The sequence below is a fragment of the Ischnura elegans genome, chromosome 4 (genome assembly GCF_921293095.1).
Source record: "Ischnura elegans chromosome 4, ioIscEleg1.1, whole genome shotgun sequence".
NCBI classification, from domain to species: Eukaryota; Metazoa; Arthropoda; class Insecta; order Odonata; family Coenagrionidae; genus Ischnura; species Ischnura elegans.
Genome location: NC_060249.1, coordinates 16,093,558 through 16,108,829, shown reverse-complemented (window position 1 = coordinate 16,108,829; position 15,272 = coordinate 16,093,558). Strand labels below are relative to the sequence as shown.

The 15,272-nt window shown below is 38.4% G+C and overlaps 2 long non-coding RNA genes across 2 annotated transcripts; both read left to right on the top strand.

Annotated features, from left to right (window-relative positions):
- The first annotated feature begins 351 nt into the window (after positions 1 to 351).
- Positions 352 to 5,699, top strand: LOC124156826. The gene is made up of 4 exons (XR_006864390.1): positions 352 to 523; positions 610 to 705; positions 1,686 to 1,890; positions 5,567 to 5,699. It is a non-coding gene; the product is annotated as an uncharacterized LOC124156826 (long non-coding RNA).
- Positions 5,700 to 8,918: 3,219 nt separating this feature from the next.
- Positions 8,919 to 13,572, top strand: LOC124156825. The gene is made up of 2 exons (XR_006864389.1): positions 8,919 to 9,102; positions 13,515 to 13,572. It is a non-coding gene; the product is annotated as an uncharacterized LOC124156825 (long non-coding RNA).
- Positions 13,573 to 15,272: the final 1,700 nt, after the last annotated feature.

The window sequence follows — 15,272 nt, the reverse complement described above, 5'->3', positions numbered from 1 at the left end:
ATGTGCGTCTCTGGCCACAAGGTGGTTGAGCTGACGAAGGCGGTAGATTTTCATGGATTTTTTTTGAGGCCCCTGATCGTCCTTATTGGCTCGAACGATCTCCGCAATGTAAGTTTGCTGTGACGATGAACATTGACAATTTTATGTGGTGCATTGTTTACCTGGCAATAAAAAATTTCATCCTTTTCTTCCCTAATTCCAGAATTGCGAATATCATTCCCTCCGAGGTGCCCTCCATCGGCTGATAATGCGGCTCCTGGCGCCGGGAGTCACATTCCTCACCATCCCTCCCACGCCAGCTATGTGGGGTGATGTCATTTATCGCAGACATGTTTTTGCACTGGGGGGATAGTTGAGGAGATATGAGCGATGTAAGATATTCCGTGTTCCTTATGCTTTTGCACTCTACCAGTCGTGACCTATTCATCGGATTAGTGACTTCTTTCGCAGGGAGGGTGAGAGTAATTGATATCACCACTCCCTTCCTTCGCCACGGTGGGGTGGACGACACCTGCTTCGAGAAGTGAGTATCATACGCTGCTATGTAACTGTAATTCCATATAAAGTCGTTCTCATTATAATGTGAATCCTTCCCGCTCTTCAATGCAGGTGGATGGGGATGGGGTGTCGTTGCCATTCCTAAGGCATACACTTGAATGCCAAAGAAATGGGGGTGCCGATGGAGTGTCTGGATAGGCGTGTGTGGTAAGGAGTATTTGTTACAGTGAATTTAAAATGATTTGAAATCATTAAGAAATACAAAACCAGTGAACAAGCTGAAAAAAGTCTTGAACGGTTCCACAACAGGGACTCGATCTATCAATCATCACTGTCACAGCAGCTACTGGGCCACTGCAACTGCTGACATTGGCAGCCTTATAATATCTAAAATACTAAACAACATTGAAAACTCGGGCAAGTACGCAGCAAATGCACTTGACATAATCGTTAAACCCAGCATAAGTCGAAACAATGATAAATTATGCGATTTATTTCTCCCTTTGAGCGCATATATCTTCATGCCCAAACAAAATATTTAACATTCATAGCCAATGACAAAAAAAGTAGTAAGGGAACCTAAATTTCCTCTAGGTGGAATTGTGGTGCCACAAACTTTGTCCTAAATCTTTTGAAGGGGACTGTAACTCATTCAAGATCATCCTTGGCCCTTCTTGCCTTCCACCTTTGATACACTTGTTTTCATTCGACCGTCATGACTCATACATAATGTGGCCAACTAAGTTGTCCTGTGTTCTCCTTAAGGCTATCAGAAGACTACTCCTGTCCCCCACTCTTATTAGTCTTTCGTCATTGCTCACTCGGTCGGCCTGTTTCATCTTCATCACTCTACGGCACCACGGGTGAAATGCTTCAACTCTTGAGTTATCTTTCCCTGCCAACATCCAAGTCTTGCCTCCATTGAGAAACATGCTCAATATGTAGCTTATGATGAATTGTTTCCTTACCTCTATGCTTGTACTCTCAGCTGTAATTAGATTCTTCTTTTTGTAGAAAACCCTCTTTGCCTGCGATATTTTTAATGACCATTTCTTTTTTGCTTTTTCCATCATTGGTAATTTGGTTTCCCAGGTAAGAAAACTCTTGAAGCTTATGCTTTCTATGTTAATGTTCATCCTAACCTCCTTTCTTTCTTGCATACTAATATCTTACTCTTCGTTTTGCAGATTTTCAGCTTATATCTGGCCATGAGGTGGCATTCTCACATAAACGCCATAGCGAGGTGTTGGAGGAGATAGCTGTGGCTATGGCTGCAGTGAATAGTGCACATAAGGCCACTGATAAAGATCATTGGCCCTAAGCACATGTGCCATGACAAAAGAGCAAAGAAAGTCTGCTTGTCATGGAGTTTGCAGTTGGCCTTTTTTTTATGTAAGTTCATTGATAGTGATAATAAGTGATTGTCCTTTCCATGTTTTTCAGAGTCTTCTTCAAATCATTCTCATTGTCTGAGCTTAGTATCTACCGATTTGATCGATAGATTTTTCTTCCTCATAGGAAAATCTACTAAAATTGGTAGTATATTAATTGCGTATTGCTTGGTTTCGCTAATAGTAGGACCTGCCCGCCTTTGTGACGGTGCAGGATTCCTCGTCCCGTCCTTCCTTCCCCGTCCTTTCCTTGGAGGCGTCGTCGGGCTCCTATCGCGGCGGCGCCTCCTTCCTTGCTCCTTCCAGTCCTCCCCCTTCTGCGGTGCAGAGGTGATAAGCTAACGCTTCAGACCTCGGCCCAGGAGAGTAACCCCGCGAGCCCGCCCAAGGAGTTCGTATCCATTGTCTGAGCTTAGTGGGCCCTTTTCGCTCCGTAGCATTAAGTTGTTTTTCCCCGTCCCTCCCTTCCGCTTCTATCCTTTCCCAGAGGCGTCGGCGGGCTCCAATCGTGACGGCACCTCTCTCCTTTTTCCTTCCTCTCCAGCCCCTCCCCGGGTGATCGGACGTATAAGCCTCGGGCTTGGTTCCCGGCCCCGGAGTGTTGTATCCTCGAAGGGCTCCCCTGAGCCCTCATACTCTGTCTCAGCGATCACGATTTACCGATTCGATCGATGGATTTTTCTTCCTCATTGGAAAATCCACTAGGATTGGTAGCATATTAATTGCGTTTTGCTTAGTTTCGCTGTTAGTAGGGCCCGCCTATGTGATGGTGCGGGAATCCTCGTCACTTCCCTTCCTTCCCTATCCCCTCCCTGGAGGCATTGTCAGGCTCTCATCCGTAGCGTTAAGGTGTTTTTCCCCGTCCCTCCCTCATACTCTGTCTCAGCGATCACGATTTACCGATTCGATCGATGGATTTTTCTTCCTCATAGGAAAATCCACTAGGATTGGTAGCATATTAATTGCGTTTTGCTTGGTTTCGCTGTTAGTAGGGCACGCCTATGTGATGGTGCGGGATTCCTCATCACTTCCCGTCCTTCCCTATCCCCTCCCTGGAGGCATTGTCAGGCTCTCATCGTGGCGGCACCTCCTTCCTTGCTCCTACCCGTCCTTCCCCTTCTGGGTGCAGAGGAGAAAAGCTAGTGCTTAAAGTCCCTGCCCCAGGAGTGTATCCCCGCGAACCCGCCCTAGGGTATTGTTTCCACTTTCTCAGCGATTACACTTCCTGACTTCCTCTTGATGGAGAGAGACTAGAGAGTGGCCAATTGCACTTTCTATTTGTTTCGAGTCACGACTGAAAAGAAATAATTAAATCTTTTAACTGAAGTAGGCATGCACAAGAACTTGCACGAATACCTAGTTTACACCAACAGTGCCACATTGCTTCATAAAAAAAGTATTGCTCATATTTTGCTCTGCAGTGCAATGGTGATTTAATTGATTTGTTTGCAAGGTTTCGGAACACAGTGGTAATACCAAGGTTTTACAAATATTAATACAATTTGCGACTGTACAAGAGATTTACAATTTGTGTAGAAGCGATTGTGCTGTCTGGGCTGTGACCCTCTGCAGTAGAATAACAAACTTTTTCTCATACAAAATTAAGAAATAGTCTAAGTTTCAATTGAAAATGTGTATTATTACTCTTACCTATTTTTACTGTCCATTCCACAATTTATCTAGCCCAGTAATCCAAGAATTTGACCCTGAAAAAATAACATTTCGCTGAAAAAAAAGTGCTTGCTGTGGAAAACAGCATCATATCAGTCCCAGACAGTCCCTATCATCTATAATCTTGACAGGCAATGAGCTTTTACTTAGTCATGTGTAAATCATTAAAAAAATATTGTGATTCCATTTCTAAATGCACTAAATAACTCAGATCTCCAGCAATGCAACATTTCACTAAAATAAGGGCACTTCCTTCAAACCTTTATTCACTTTCTCTTTCCTTGTTTCTTGCCTCACCAAGGCAGTTGATTACAAAATTGAGTGTATGTAATTAACATCCTGCATGATAAAATTGAAATTCACTACTAGAAATTCTACCTCAACTTGTGGCAAAGGAAAGGTAGCTAAGACTCTTGTGAGTTAGCTAAGTCCACTAAGTATCATAGGCATAATTTGCTTGTCAGTTTTGGGTATTGACTGAATTTGGATCATTGTTCACCAAGTCAAACATGAGTTGACTCTTGACCTCTAGGATAATGGTAATAAATGTTTGCCTCCTCAATTGAATGAGATAATGGGAAGCATTTTTCAAAAATAGGGAATACATTGTTAACCCTGCAACCGTACACCTCCATTTCTGTTACACTAACCGTACACTGGGGTACTGAGTGCCCCTAAGAGTTAAAAAACATTCAAAATGCAAAAACTTATTTTTATTCTAAAAAACATTGAAAACGCGGTATTTGGGCCTCAAATTATTGCAAAAAAACCTATATTTAATTACTTGTTTTAATATTTTAATAAATATAATAAGAGAATTGAGAAACTTTACATTTTCTATACAAGTCTTTTAAAGGTGCAGTTTTTTAGTTCTTTCAACTCTTTCAGCAGGATTTGTAGCCCAACGGTACTTATTTTTACCCCTGAGGACACTCTTTTTTAACTGAATAACATTTTCGGGGACCGTTTTTTCAACTGCATTTTGTGTCTGATTCTTCATATTCATCTTCCAGGTGTTTTGGTTCAATTTGCAAGTCTTGTGCGTCTTCATTTCATCTAGGTCGATTTCATGCATGTGTTGTTTGTCCTTCCTCCCCTTCAAAATCACTTTCACCAAGAACAAACTCATCTTCAGATGCGTCGGGTGAATAAAAGTCTGACGTAACATCATCTTCCAAAATGTCGTATTCATCTTCACTTTCTGACTTATCATCAAAATTCTCAGGCTCAGAGGAACGAGCTAACTCACTTAAAATGTCCTTCTCTGTTCGTAGCCTATCCATGACTAATTATCCCTAGACTATCCCTCGTTAAGCGATCCCTCCAACACCGCCTTTGCTCCTCGCTCAATTCATTACCAGACAATATTGACCACTTTTTTTCTGCCCTTAAACTCATTTATCAAACTTGCCATGTCCCATTCCTCAGCAAGTAAATAAACCTCCCTCTACCCCTCCCTTTCCTCGTGCCTTCTATTTTGTTCTTTACTATCTTAAGCCACTGCTCTCTGTTCAAATTTTTTATGTTAAAATTTTATGTTTGTTACTGCGTCACTATAAATTGGCAGAAATGCTGTATGTGAGCAACTCCTTAAATAAATAAATTTAAAAAAATAAATACAGTGTAAAAATACTTCGGTAAAATCCAAAAAAATCTACAAAAACGAAATATACACACTTGAATAAAAACTCACACTAACCGTACACTGGGGTACTCAGTGCCCCAAAAACGTTCCAGAAAAGAAATACGATGTGCCATGCTCAAGTAAAAGTCACGGGAGCCGGCTGCAGCCAGTGTTGCCAAATAAAATTTACGGCAAAGTTAAAATTCCCAGGTGCACTGAGTGCCCCGGTGTACGGTTCCAGGGTTAAATGGGTATTTTTGAAGTAACAGATTTTCGCAAATATCTATGTATGAAATTTTGGATGGCACAGGTGTAATTAGGTTAAGCCTAACTTTGTGGAAGTATGTGATATCCATAATTAAAATACATGATTTGGTTTCAGTTGAAAATAATTTTATCCAATCACCAACCTGGGTTTGAAGACCTAGTGGCAATGTCTGAAGTTGATGGGATTTATACTGTTGAAGATTGGAATGGTGAAAATGATGAAGGTGCATTTGGGTGGAAAATATGTAGCATGAATTTATGTGTGTCATCGGTATATCTTAGTTTTTCAACCTTTCCTTTTGTCATTTAGTAATGGCAGGCAAATCCATGTCAGTGAATTGTAAAATATGAAAAGGGCTTCTAATTTAAGGTTCAAGAATTTGTCATTCCTAGATCGGAGACCACTCCAGCTAATTTTGAATGTGAATGTTATTACTGTCCATCAATGAATATCCAGCTGTTATGTTTTGATGTTAATTTAGCATTAAAGGTGATACACTGAATATCCTATCTTGTAGTTTTTATTAAAACTTGACAATTCTTTCTTTAGATAACCAGTTCCTGGTCATCAGGAAGGAGATGATGTGAAAAGTAAGATGGTCACAGTAGCTCATCCTTAATGTGGAATAATTCTCTTCCTTTGACTCTGTTAAGTTTAAGCAATCGTACATTTTTAAGTAACATTTTATTTTCTGTGAAACGAGTGATTTTGGATGCCATTTGTCCATTATTTACAGGAAACATGGGGCACATCTGGTGGCACCCTCCTTCTACTGGAGACATATGGGGAGAGGAAGTGAGTCTTCTCACATAAACGCCACAGCAAGCCATGGGATGAGATTTCTGTGGCTATGTGGCAGTGAATAGTGCGTCAAGACACTGATCGTCAGTGCCAGACGAAGATCAGAAGCCTCAAGGGTACAAACCATGAAACAAGGGTAAAGAGAGCCAAGCCTGCTTACCATTTAACTTGCCATTGACCTTATTTTGATGTGGGTTCATTGGCAGTGATAGTAAGTGACATTGTATCACACGTGACGTGAGTGATAGGCTTTCTAATTCTTAAGTGCTGTTTTCCCTTCCAGAAAATGGGAAGCATCTTCGGAGGGGAGGCATGGGTGGAGGTTCCTGCCATAGCCACCAGTGATAGATCAGTGCCTCCAACCTCTGTACTAAAACATACTCTATCTTCTAGTTATGGTAATAATATTATTTCACTTGTTTAGAAATTTATTCCACGTTGCAATTATTGCAGCATTGCCGAGGGTGGGGGTGTGGGCATGCTATGAATCATGCCCATGCATCATTCAATCAATGACACTCTGGAGTGCCCTGTTTTTGTATGAAAATAGTGATTCTGAAAGGGAATTCTTTATTCCGATTCTGAATGTCACCTTCTAGAAATATTAAATATGTTAAATGTTCCAGATGCCAGTTTTGCAGTAGCCAAAGCACACTCGCTGTGTACCTACGGAATCATAATTACACATACTTCACTCAAAACAAACACTGGAATTTATCAAAATTTATAATGATTTATGACATGATTGGTTAGCTATATCACACTTAATTAATGAATTCAGCATTACATTAGAAACTGAATAGAACTTGTTCTCTTATTCCAGCTTTCAAAGTTGCCTCCAGGATCACATCAAGACATTCCGAATCCCATTGAGGCTTCGGCACTTCAAAGGGTTCAAGTATTTTGGATATATATAGCTTCAAGGCCATGAACTGGGATGCATGATTGAGAACGCAGCCCAGTGCAGTCAAGACAAATGTTCTGTTTAGGTATTCAACTTTATTTCTATAGTGTATTATTTGTAAAATTCACAGATGCTCATGAATACTTTTGTAACACCAATGAAATATTATGCTCTACTGGTGCAAGATAATCAACGTTTGATAAAATTCACTTGTCATACAGGAATAATAATATCCACTATCATAAATAATATCAATTTTTATATCTTGATAAAATTTTCATGTCCTTGATGATGAGTGAACAAATTGAAACAAACGACTTTCGTACTGCATAATTACTCCTTAACAAATGGCGACAGGCAGATGTCCTGAGATTTAAGGTTAACTAACATTGAATGCTCATATGTCATGAATGCATTAGGTTAAAATATGCCATTCAGTAAGTTTTTCTAGACAAGGCTTATGTCCATTATATGGAAAAATTTTCCAGACAGGATGTTCCCATTTGTATAATATGAATATCAGTGGTGTAACTATGCGGGGGATGAGGGGATAGATCCCCCCAAAGCCTCAAAGAAATAAAAAAATATTATAAACTATTGTCTGGTTTTGATATAGAGTGACTGTGTATGCTCAATATTAAATATTAAGTGCCAAAATGATGGAAAATGTATTTCCAGGTATGTCATTTTTCAAAAATTTTCGGACTGGTGGTGGTAGATGGGTAACTACCCCCATTGCCTGGGGGGGGTAGTACCCTTATACCTCCACCATCCACACCCTGAAGCTTATTCCTGGTTACACCACTGGTGAATATCATGTCTACTCTTGGTGATTTAATTTTAGATGAGTTGTGGGTTCTTGGAGTTACTTCCAATTAGAACTATATTGGGAAATTATTTTATTTTGGCCTTTTGTCTTCGTAGGCTTTATCAACCGATACAGTGGAGCTGAGAGCTGGTCAATAATGAGCTGCGCTTTCAATATAGCTGCTGCTAAGCTTCGAAAATGAATGTGCTCAAATGAATATCGAAGTCAATGTGAATTCCGAGAGAATGTTATCTAGTCTTTTCCACCACATATTTCACATTTGACAGATTAGAAAATTGCCCCGATACATCATGTTTATCTGGGATTGTATTCTTGCTTTTACTTCCACAGGAGTAAACTCCTTTTTTCTTCATTCTCAGTAGCATTTAGAGGCATTTGATGAGGAAATATTTTTATCATTTGTAATTAAACAGAGGATTTTATCATTTATTATTTTACACATATTGGATGCACGGGCTGCTTCTTTATCATTAACGTTTTTTAGAATGAAGCCATGATTTTGAACAGTTGCATATTGGTGTAGTCGATTCTGCATTAAAAAGGGTGAAATTAAATGCTGTCTATGTGGTGAGTTTGTCAAATTTGAAGTACATAATTTATATTCAGTTTGTCAAGTTGGTGGGGAGAACTTGTACTTTATTTTAAGAATTTGCATGTCAAGAATGGTAGTTAAACACGGTTGTTTCCTGAAACTGTTCTTTATATTGAGAAAAATTTGCGTTTAATTTTTTACTTTTACCATGGCAATAAAAATTGAGATTTACGGCAACAATTCCTACTATCCTACAGAACATCAGTTAGGCAACTCAGCTATACATTCAAGTATTGCGGGAAAGTATATAATTTTATGATCATCATAAAACCATATCGGGCGTCCGTACTTGGGGTGGGTTCCGAATCAAGCATTGATGCGGCCCCGGATCGAGCATTTTTCGAGGTTACGGAAGTATCAACTCGCATCGGCTCGCATCAGAAATTCTTGGTGCGGTTGTTGCGAGAATGGGAAAAGGCATCAGTTCAGTTTAAAGATGGAGACGGTGTACATCAAAATTGAAGGGCGAGATGACATCGAGGAATTTATTCTCTTGCCTGAGGACAGCCAACGTGCTAGAAATGGTAAGTGAAGCGTAATAAAGTATTTATTGATAGCATTTATTCAATGATTACGATTTATTTATTTTTTTAACTTATATAGTATTCTCGTTAAATATCATCCTTAGTGTTATGATTCCGTTGATTGTGGTAATTGTAGTTTAAAACGAGTTACTGTGTAGCGTAATTTATTCTTTAGTGTTAATTTTGTTAGCCCATGCTTTTTTATACATATAATGAATAATATTTTTGACTCGCAATGTGGTCAGTCACATGGTGACAGAGGAATAAATTCAGTTGAAAGATTATTGTCAGACATGTTGCGACTGAGGTAACTGGTTGGCCCTTGCACCACCCAATGGTATGCAGACTATAGAGGAAATGAGCGATGGCAATCACGTACATTACACGAGCAGTAGAGAGGATAAAAGATAATGTTGAATATCTCAAAAAGCATCATCATATCATCATTATGGTCATTTTGTTAGAGGTGGCTAATGACAATAATAACTCAGTACTCAAGAATGTGTGTATTTTTTGTAAATTTAAGTATTTATTCTAAACAATTTCAATACTCGCTAATTCAATTTAGGAAGTTGCGTGTTACCTTCATGGTAGCATGACTAATAAATAGCTCATATTCTTAAATAATTGTATTTTTGGTTCAGAATTCATCGTTAAAAATAGAGATGGGTGGGTTCAGGTACCCGTTTCTCGGTACTGCCGGTTGTGCAGCCACGGCCTGTGGAACCGGTATTGAGGACTGATTGCATAAAGTTGGTACTTTGGAACCGCCTCGTAACGGTGGCGAGGATTTGAATTTGGCACCCAAAGCCGAAATGGTATTCAAGGGCGTACATGGGCGTACCCAGCAAGGGAAGGAAGGAGGGGGCAGCCCTTAAAGCAAAAATCGCAAAGGGTATTTAAGGAAAATAATATTTTTTCAAGCAAATAATTTTAAAAACTAATAATAAGCTGATAAACCTATAAAAGGCATCGATAAGTGTGGCTATCCTGCATAATGCAACGCTGCATAACATTTTTGTGTTAGCTCACCGCCGACCAGTTTATCTATGGTGTCTCTGTACCGGCGTGTTGAGCAGTTTATTGTTGTGGTTGGAAGGGCTGTGTCAGTGAAGCACGCGTATAAATTGTCAATTAACCCTTTTAGTGCCAGCCCATTTTTCCTGGTTTGCTGAAGAATGCCTTTTGGCCTTTTGTGGCTGAATTTGTAGGTTTGCACTAAAAAAATTATATAAAGCCTAATAGGCATTTTCAGAAACTAATTTTTTTTCGTTGACTCTCAATACTTACGGGTATGTTAAAGCATGATAGGTACTAAAAAAATAGAGACAAAATCTACACGCAGCTGAAAAAATAAAAGCCATATATCAGTGCAAAATAAGCCCGCCCGATAGATCGTCCCTTGGCACCCTTCGCATATACTACCCGGGCCGATGGATTGGCTCCCTGGCACTAAAAGGGTTAAAGTAACAATTTAAGCTACATTACAGAATACGGGAATGTATTTTGAACTGACTCACAAATTACAACAAATTATTACAAATGATATCGTAGGCAGGGGTGCCGACTTACAAAAAATAATGGGGGGCCCAAACCGGGGACCTTACCCCGGTAAATTTTATAAGTAGTGAATTTTAAGGTTTTTAAGCATTTTAGAAGAGTCATATGATCAACATTAGAACCCTGATCACTCGAATATCGATATCTGGACACTCCGGGGAAAATTAACAAGCCTGGCACATTTTTTCCTCACATCTGTAAGGAATTTTTGGGGGGGCTCGGGCACCCTCAGGCCCCATGGAGTCGGCGCCACTCATCGTAAGATGTTGGGGGAGTTGACTATTGATCCTGTTGCTGTGCGGTATGTAAACTGTGCTCCAAACATATTAGCACGGCCCTTCAAAATCCACATCAGCCTCTAATGTTTTCAGTGAATGCCTGTTCTGTACTGCAGGCAATATTTGCGCCAAAAAAGAATAGATTATACCCAGGTAGGGTGAAAATGTTGAATTTTTTAAAATCAAAACCTGGAGAAAGAACTTGTGGCTGCCTGATGTAATGTGACATATTGTCAATTATGCAGTGGTTATCAATGTGTTCTTTAAATTTTTTTGCCTGGCATATTAAATTATGGAGACAATCTTATGTTTTTTTTACACAGCTATCCTGCCTATTTACATCTTTAGTGAAATCATTTACATCCATTTCTTGTGGTCGTTCATTAAAATTTACCATTAATTCAGGTAATAAGAGTTCATCCTGGAAATGAGTATCGAGAGCTGAAAAAATTTAAGAACCGACTCATCCTTAGAAATAATGTTAGTCATGTTGACATTGGCCATAATACAATGCCTAAGCACCAAGACAACCTCATGCGGACCACAATTCTGCAACGCAGTGTTAGTAGAGTTGTTTGAAAGGAAGTTACAATTTAATTCATTACAAGATATTTATAATAAAAATTTCAACCTTTGAAAATACTCCCAAATAAATCAAAAAGTGAATCTAGTATGTACTGTTCATTACCTATTTTATATTCAACATCATATTTAAAGTGTATTTTTAAATGGGATTGAATGTGGATTTGAAATATACCTGCACCAATATAGAATAAAACTAGTGCTAAAAGAGTTTTAGATTAGACTGGATTTTGTAGCAGAATGAAGGATAAGCATTTAGCTACTGTTTTCTAATTCCATTGCACTGGTTATGCAGGCAAGGGAAGCAATTAAAGTGATGAATGTCTGCCAACATCCAATGTGATTGCATCATATATAGTATGAATGAACAACCAAAAATTCCTTATTGTATTTCAGCAAAATACAAGGCTATTTGTACTGCATGACAATATTAGTACAATGTTTCTAAGATTGATAGATTGATCTTTTAGTCAATAGGTACTATTGACAACCTGCCAAAAGTTATGTAGAAAATTCACTGCCTAACATTCTACATGGAAATTTTTATAACGTGCCCTTGAACTTTTATATATACGTATGTAGGTATGAAATGGTGATGTGTTATCTGATGAAGAATTTGGTGCTTTCCCGGCGACTCTTGCTGATGAAGTTTTCTCGGGAAATCAGCCACGTCAGAATGGACAATGCTGCCTACCTTTCGACGGACTTCTCTACCATTGTCGTCAGGGCATCATCATCAGGGTCAGGCCTTCGCCCTTCTGACGATGGTAGAGAAGGCCGTCAAAACATTGGCAGCAATGTCCATCCGGACCCAGCTGATTACCCAACAAGACTTCGTTATGTGCTATCTGATTTTTAGCAGTATCTATTATAATTCCAATCTCCTGCACTTGATTATAAGGACTCGGAGATTTACAGAATTTTGTCATAGACTAATCTTTCATATTACCGCATATTCATGTACATATCTCCAATCAGTGGAATATGAGTTGTAAAAATTGAACTTCTTTCTATGGTTTATTTGGAATGATTATTACATGATTAGATTAAAGATCAGACAAAATATACTGTCTTGAACAAACAAATTACTGAGAAGAAATAAATGCTGCTTACTGGTATATAACCATAAGATAATGCAAAAGGACCCTAATACGAACAGGTGCTTTATTTTTAAATTTTTTTTTAGCTTGGGTTTTGTTTGGGTTTAACCGAAGGCAGTTCAATCCAGCCCAGTTGCCTATTGAGCGAATCTCTGAGTTAATCATGTTGATTTTGTATGGAAGCACTTCTTCGGTAGAATGAATATATTTGTAAGTCGTCAGCATAAAGCATATATTTAGAGTGATAGATATACATATAAAAGAGTGTGTCTGTTTGTCTGCCTGCTATTTGCTTCCATGTGGCTGCACAAATTGCGACCAAAGTTAGTAGTACATAGATGCATTTCATGATATTGAACCCCGTTGTGCTACTATCGGTTGCCTCTGAGTGCTTTGAATCGTTTTCCCATTATTGTTTGCTAAGTGTGGTCATACCGCATCTAACATCAGCCGGGTAAGCACTGTACTGGACAGTATCCAAGGGAAAGCTCCAACTCTTAGGATGCCACTCTTAATTATATATTAATCTTCTTGGTGCAAACCCCTTTGCTGGGTTATGCGTTGGTATGACGTCTTTGGTCTACCGAGGTACAGAATAACATTCCTGAGCAACAGCAGGTGACCTGCTAGTTTTTAATATGACTAATATTTTGGATTAAGACAGCGCTCACGCCCAATTAGAATTTTTCTGCATAACTTTGAAGTGGGTATAAGTGTCATATTGAAATTAATGTTCACCTTTAGATTTTTCGTATCAAATTTTTCTTGTTGAAGGTGATTTCACGAATTCAACGAGCTTTTTGGGTGAAAAAGGATGGTGATTCATTTTTAAAGAAGATAGTACATTAATCGCCATGCATATTTGTTTTACAATTATCTTCCTCTTTTCAAGGTTTTGGCAACAGAAGATGACAAGCCTCACCAAAGTCTGGTTAATGGATAGTGGGAGGTCAGAAAAACGGGAATGAAGTTTGGGGGAAGAATAGTGTGCACATATACCATGGGCTGGAAATTGCAGTTGCTAAAGCTAAATTTGTTTTTTTTTTAATATCATTTGGGGGATGTGACAATAATCATAGAGGTTAGATGTGTACAGGTGATGAAAACTATTGGAATGCTTAGTTATTTGGTGGACTTTTTTTAAAATGGTTAATAATAATAATAATAATAATAATAATAATAGTGGTCACCATCATCCCCATAGTAATATCATGAACAGGAATAATACATTCATCACTCAATTTTGGAATTGAAAAATTAAAAATTAAAAGAAACACAATATATAACATTCAAAAATCTGTAGTACTGGATACATGTAGAACAGTTAGATTGTTTTTAAATGAATTGTAACTTGAGGCAGCGTCTTGGCAAGGCCCGACGCTGGCAGACCTCCAAGTAAATCTTGTGGAATAAAGAATAATAATAATAATAAAATGCCTTTATTCGGGCGAGGTTGAGACTGGAAAGTCCCCTCTTCCACCTAACCCCTCGATAACGTCAATGCAAGCATATTATAAAATATTGGACAAACATTTACAGTACCAAGAATATACAATATACACTGTTTGTGAAATGTCAAAAAATATAAACAACTATATGTGAAATTTTTGTGTAAAAAAGATTTAAGTTGGTGGGAAAAAACATGAGGATAAGGGTGTAATATCCTTCAGCGAAAAAACCCACTGCAGGAAAACGCCCACACAAGAAGGGGGGCGTGAAAAACCTGCGAAAACCTACTGAGTGAAAGCTAATGTCATGTTACATGCAAAATACAACATAGTTCATGAGATACATAGGATACACAAATATTACACAAGCAATTAAGATATAAAAAATAACATGTATATATATACAAGCATTCAGTGATGCATATCACTTTGTCGCAGGTGCTGCTCAGTGTCATGTATACCTACTTGTTGTGAGGTGAAAAGTGCTTTGTGTAGCCTCCTCTTAAAAGATGCCAATGATGATGAGTTCCTAATTGAAAGGTTAAGATTATTCCATTCCCTACATGCAGTAACGGTAAATGATTTGTTGTAAATGACAGTTTGGTGATGAGGTATAACAAGATTGTGATTCCCTCTTGTGTTAGTCATATGGACAGTGTCAAGACTCCTGAATTCGCATGATAGGTAAGGAGGTGTTTTTGTGTTTAGAATTTGATATAGGAGAGAAAGAGTATGCAGCCGGCGTCGAGAGTCAAGTTTCAGCCATGACAGTTTATTAATATAATCGGTTATATGGTCCGATAATTGTAAGTTAAATATGAATCTAATGCATCTGTTCATGGAACGTTGAAGCTTAAGACGAAGTTCTTGAGAAAGGTCCTGGTAGGCAATGTCAGAATAGTCAAATAAAGGTAATATTAAATTAGATACTAATTGCGCTTTAAGAGATGTAGGGATGACGTATTTAAATTTTAATAGGGGATAAAGTGATTGATTAACAGATTTAGTGATTTTATTTACATGTGATGCCCAAGAGAGATTTTGATCAATAATTAATCCTAAGTTTCTGACTTCATCGCAAAAAGAAATTGGGGAATCGGCGATACGTAAATTTGGCAGTTTATCCCTCTGCACTCTCGCTAAAATTCTTGGGTAACCAATTAGTATTGCTTGAGATTTATTAGGATTTATGCATAGGAAGT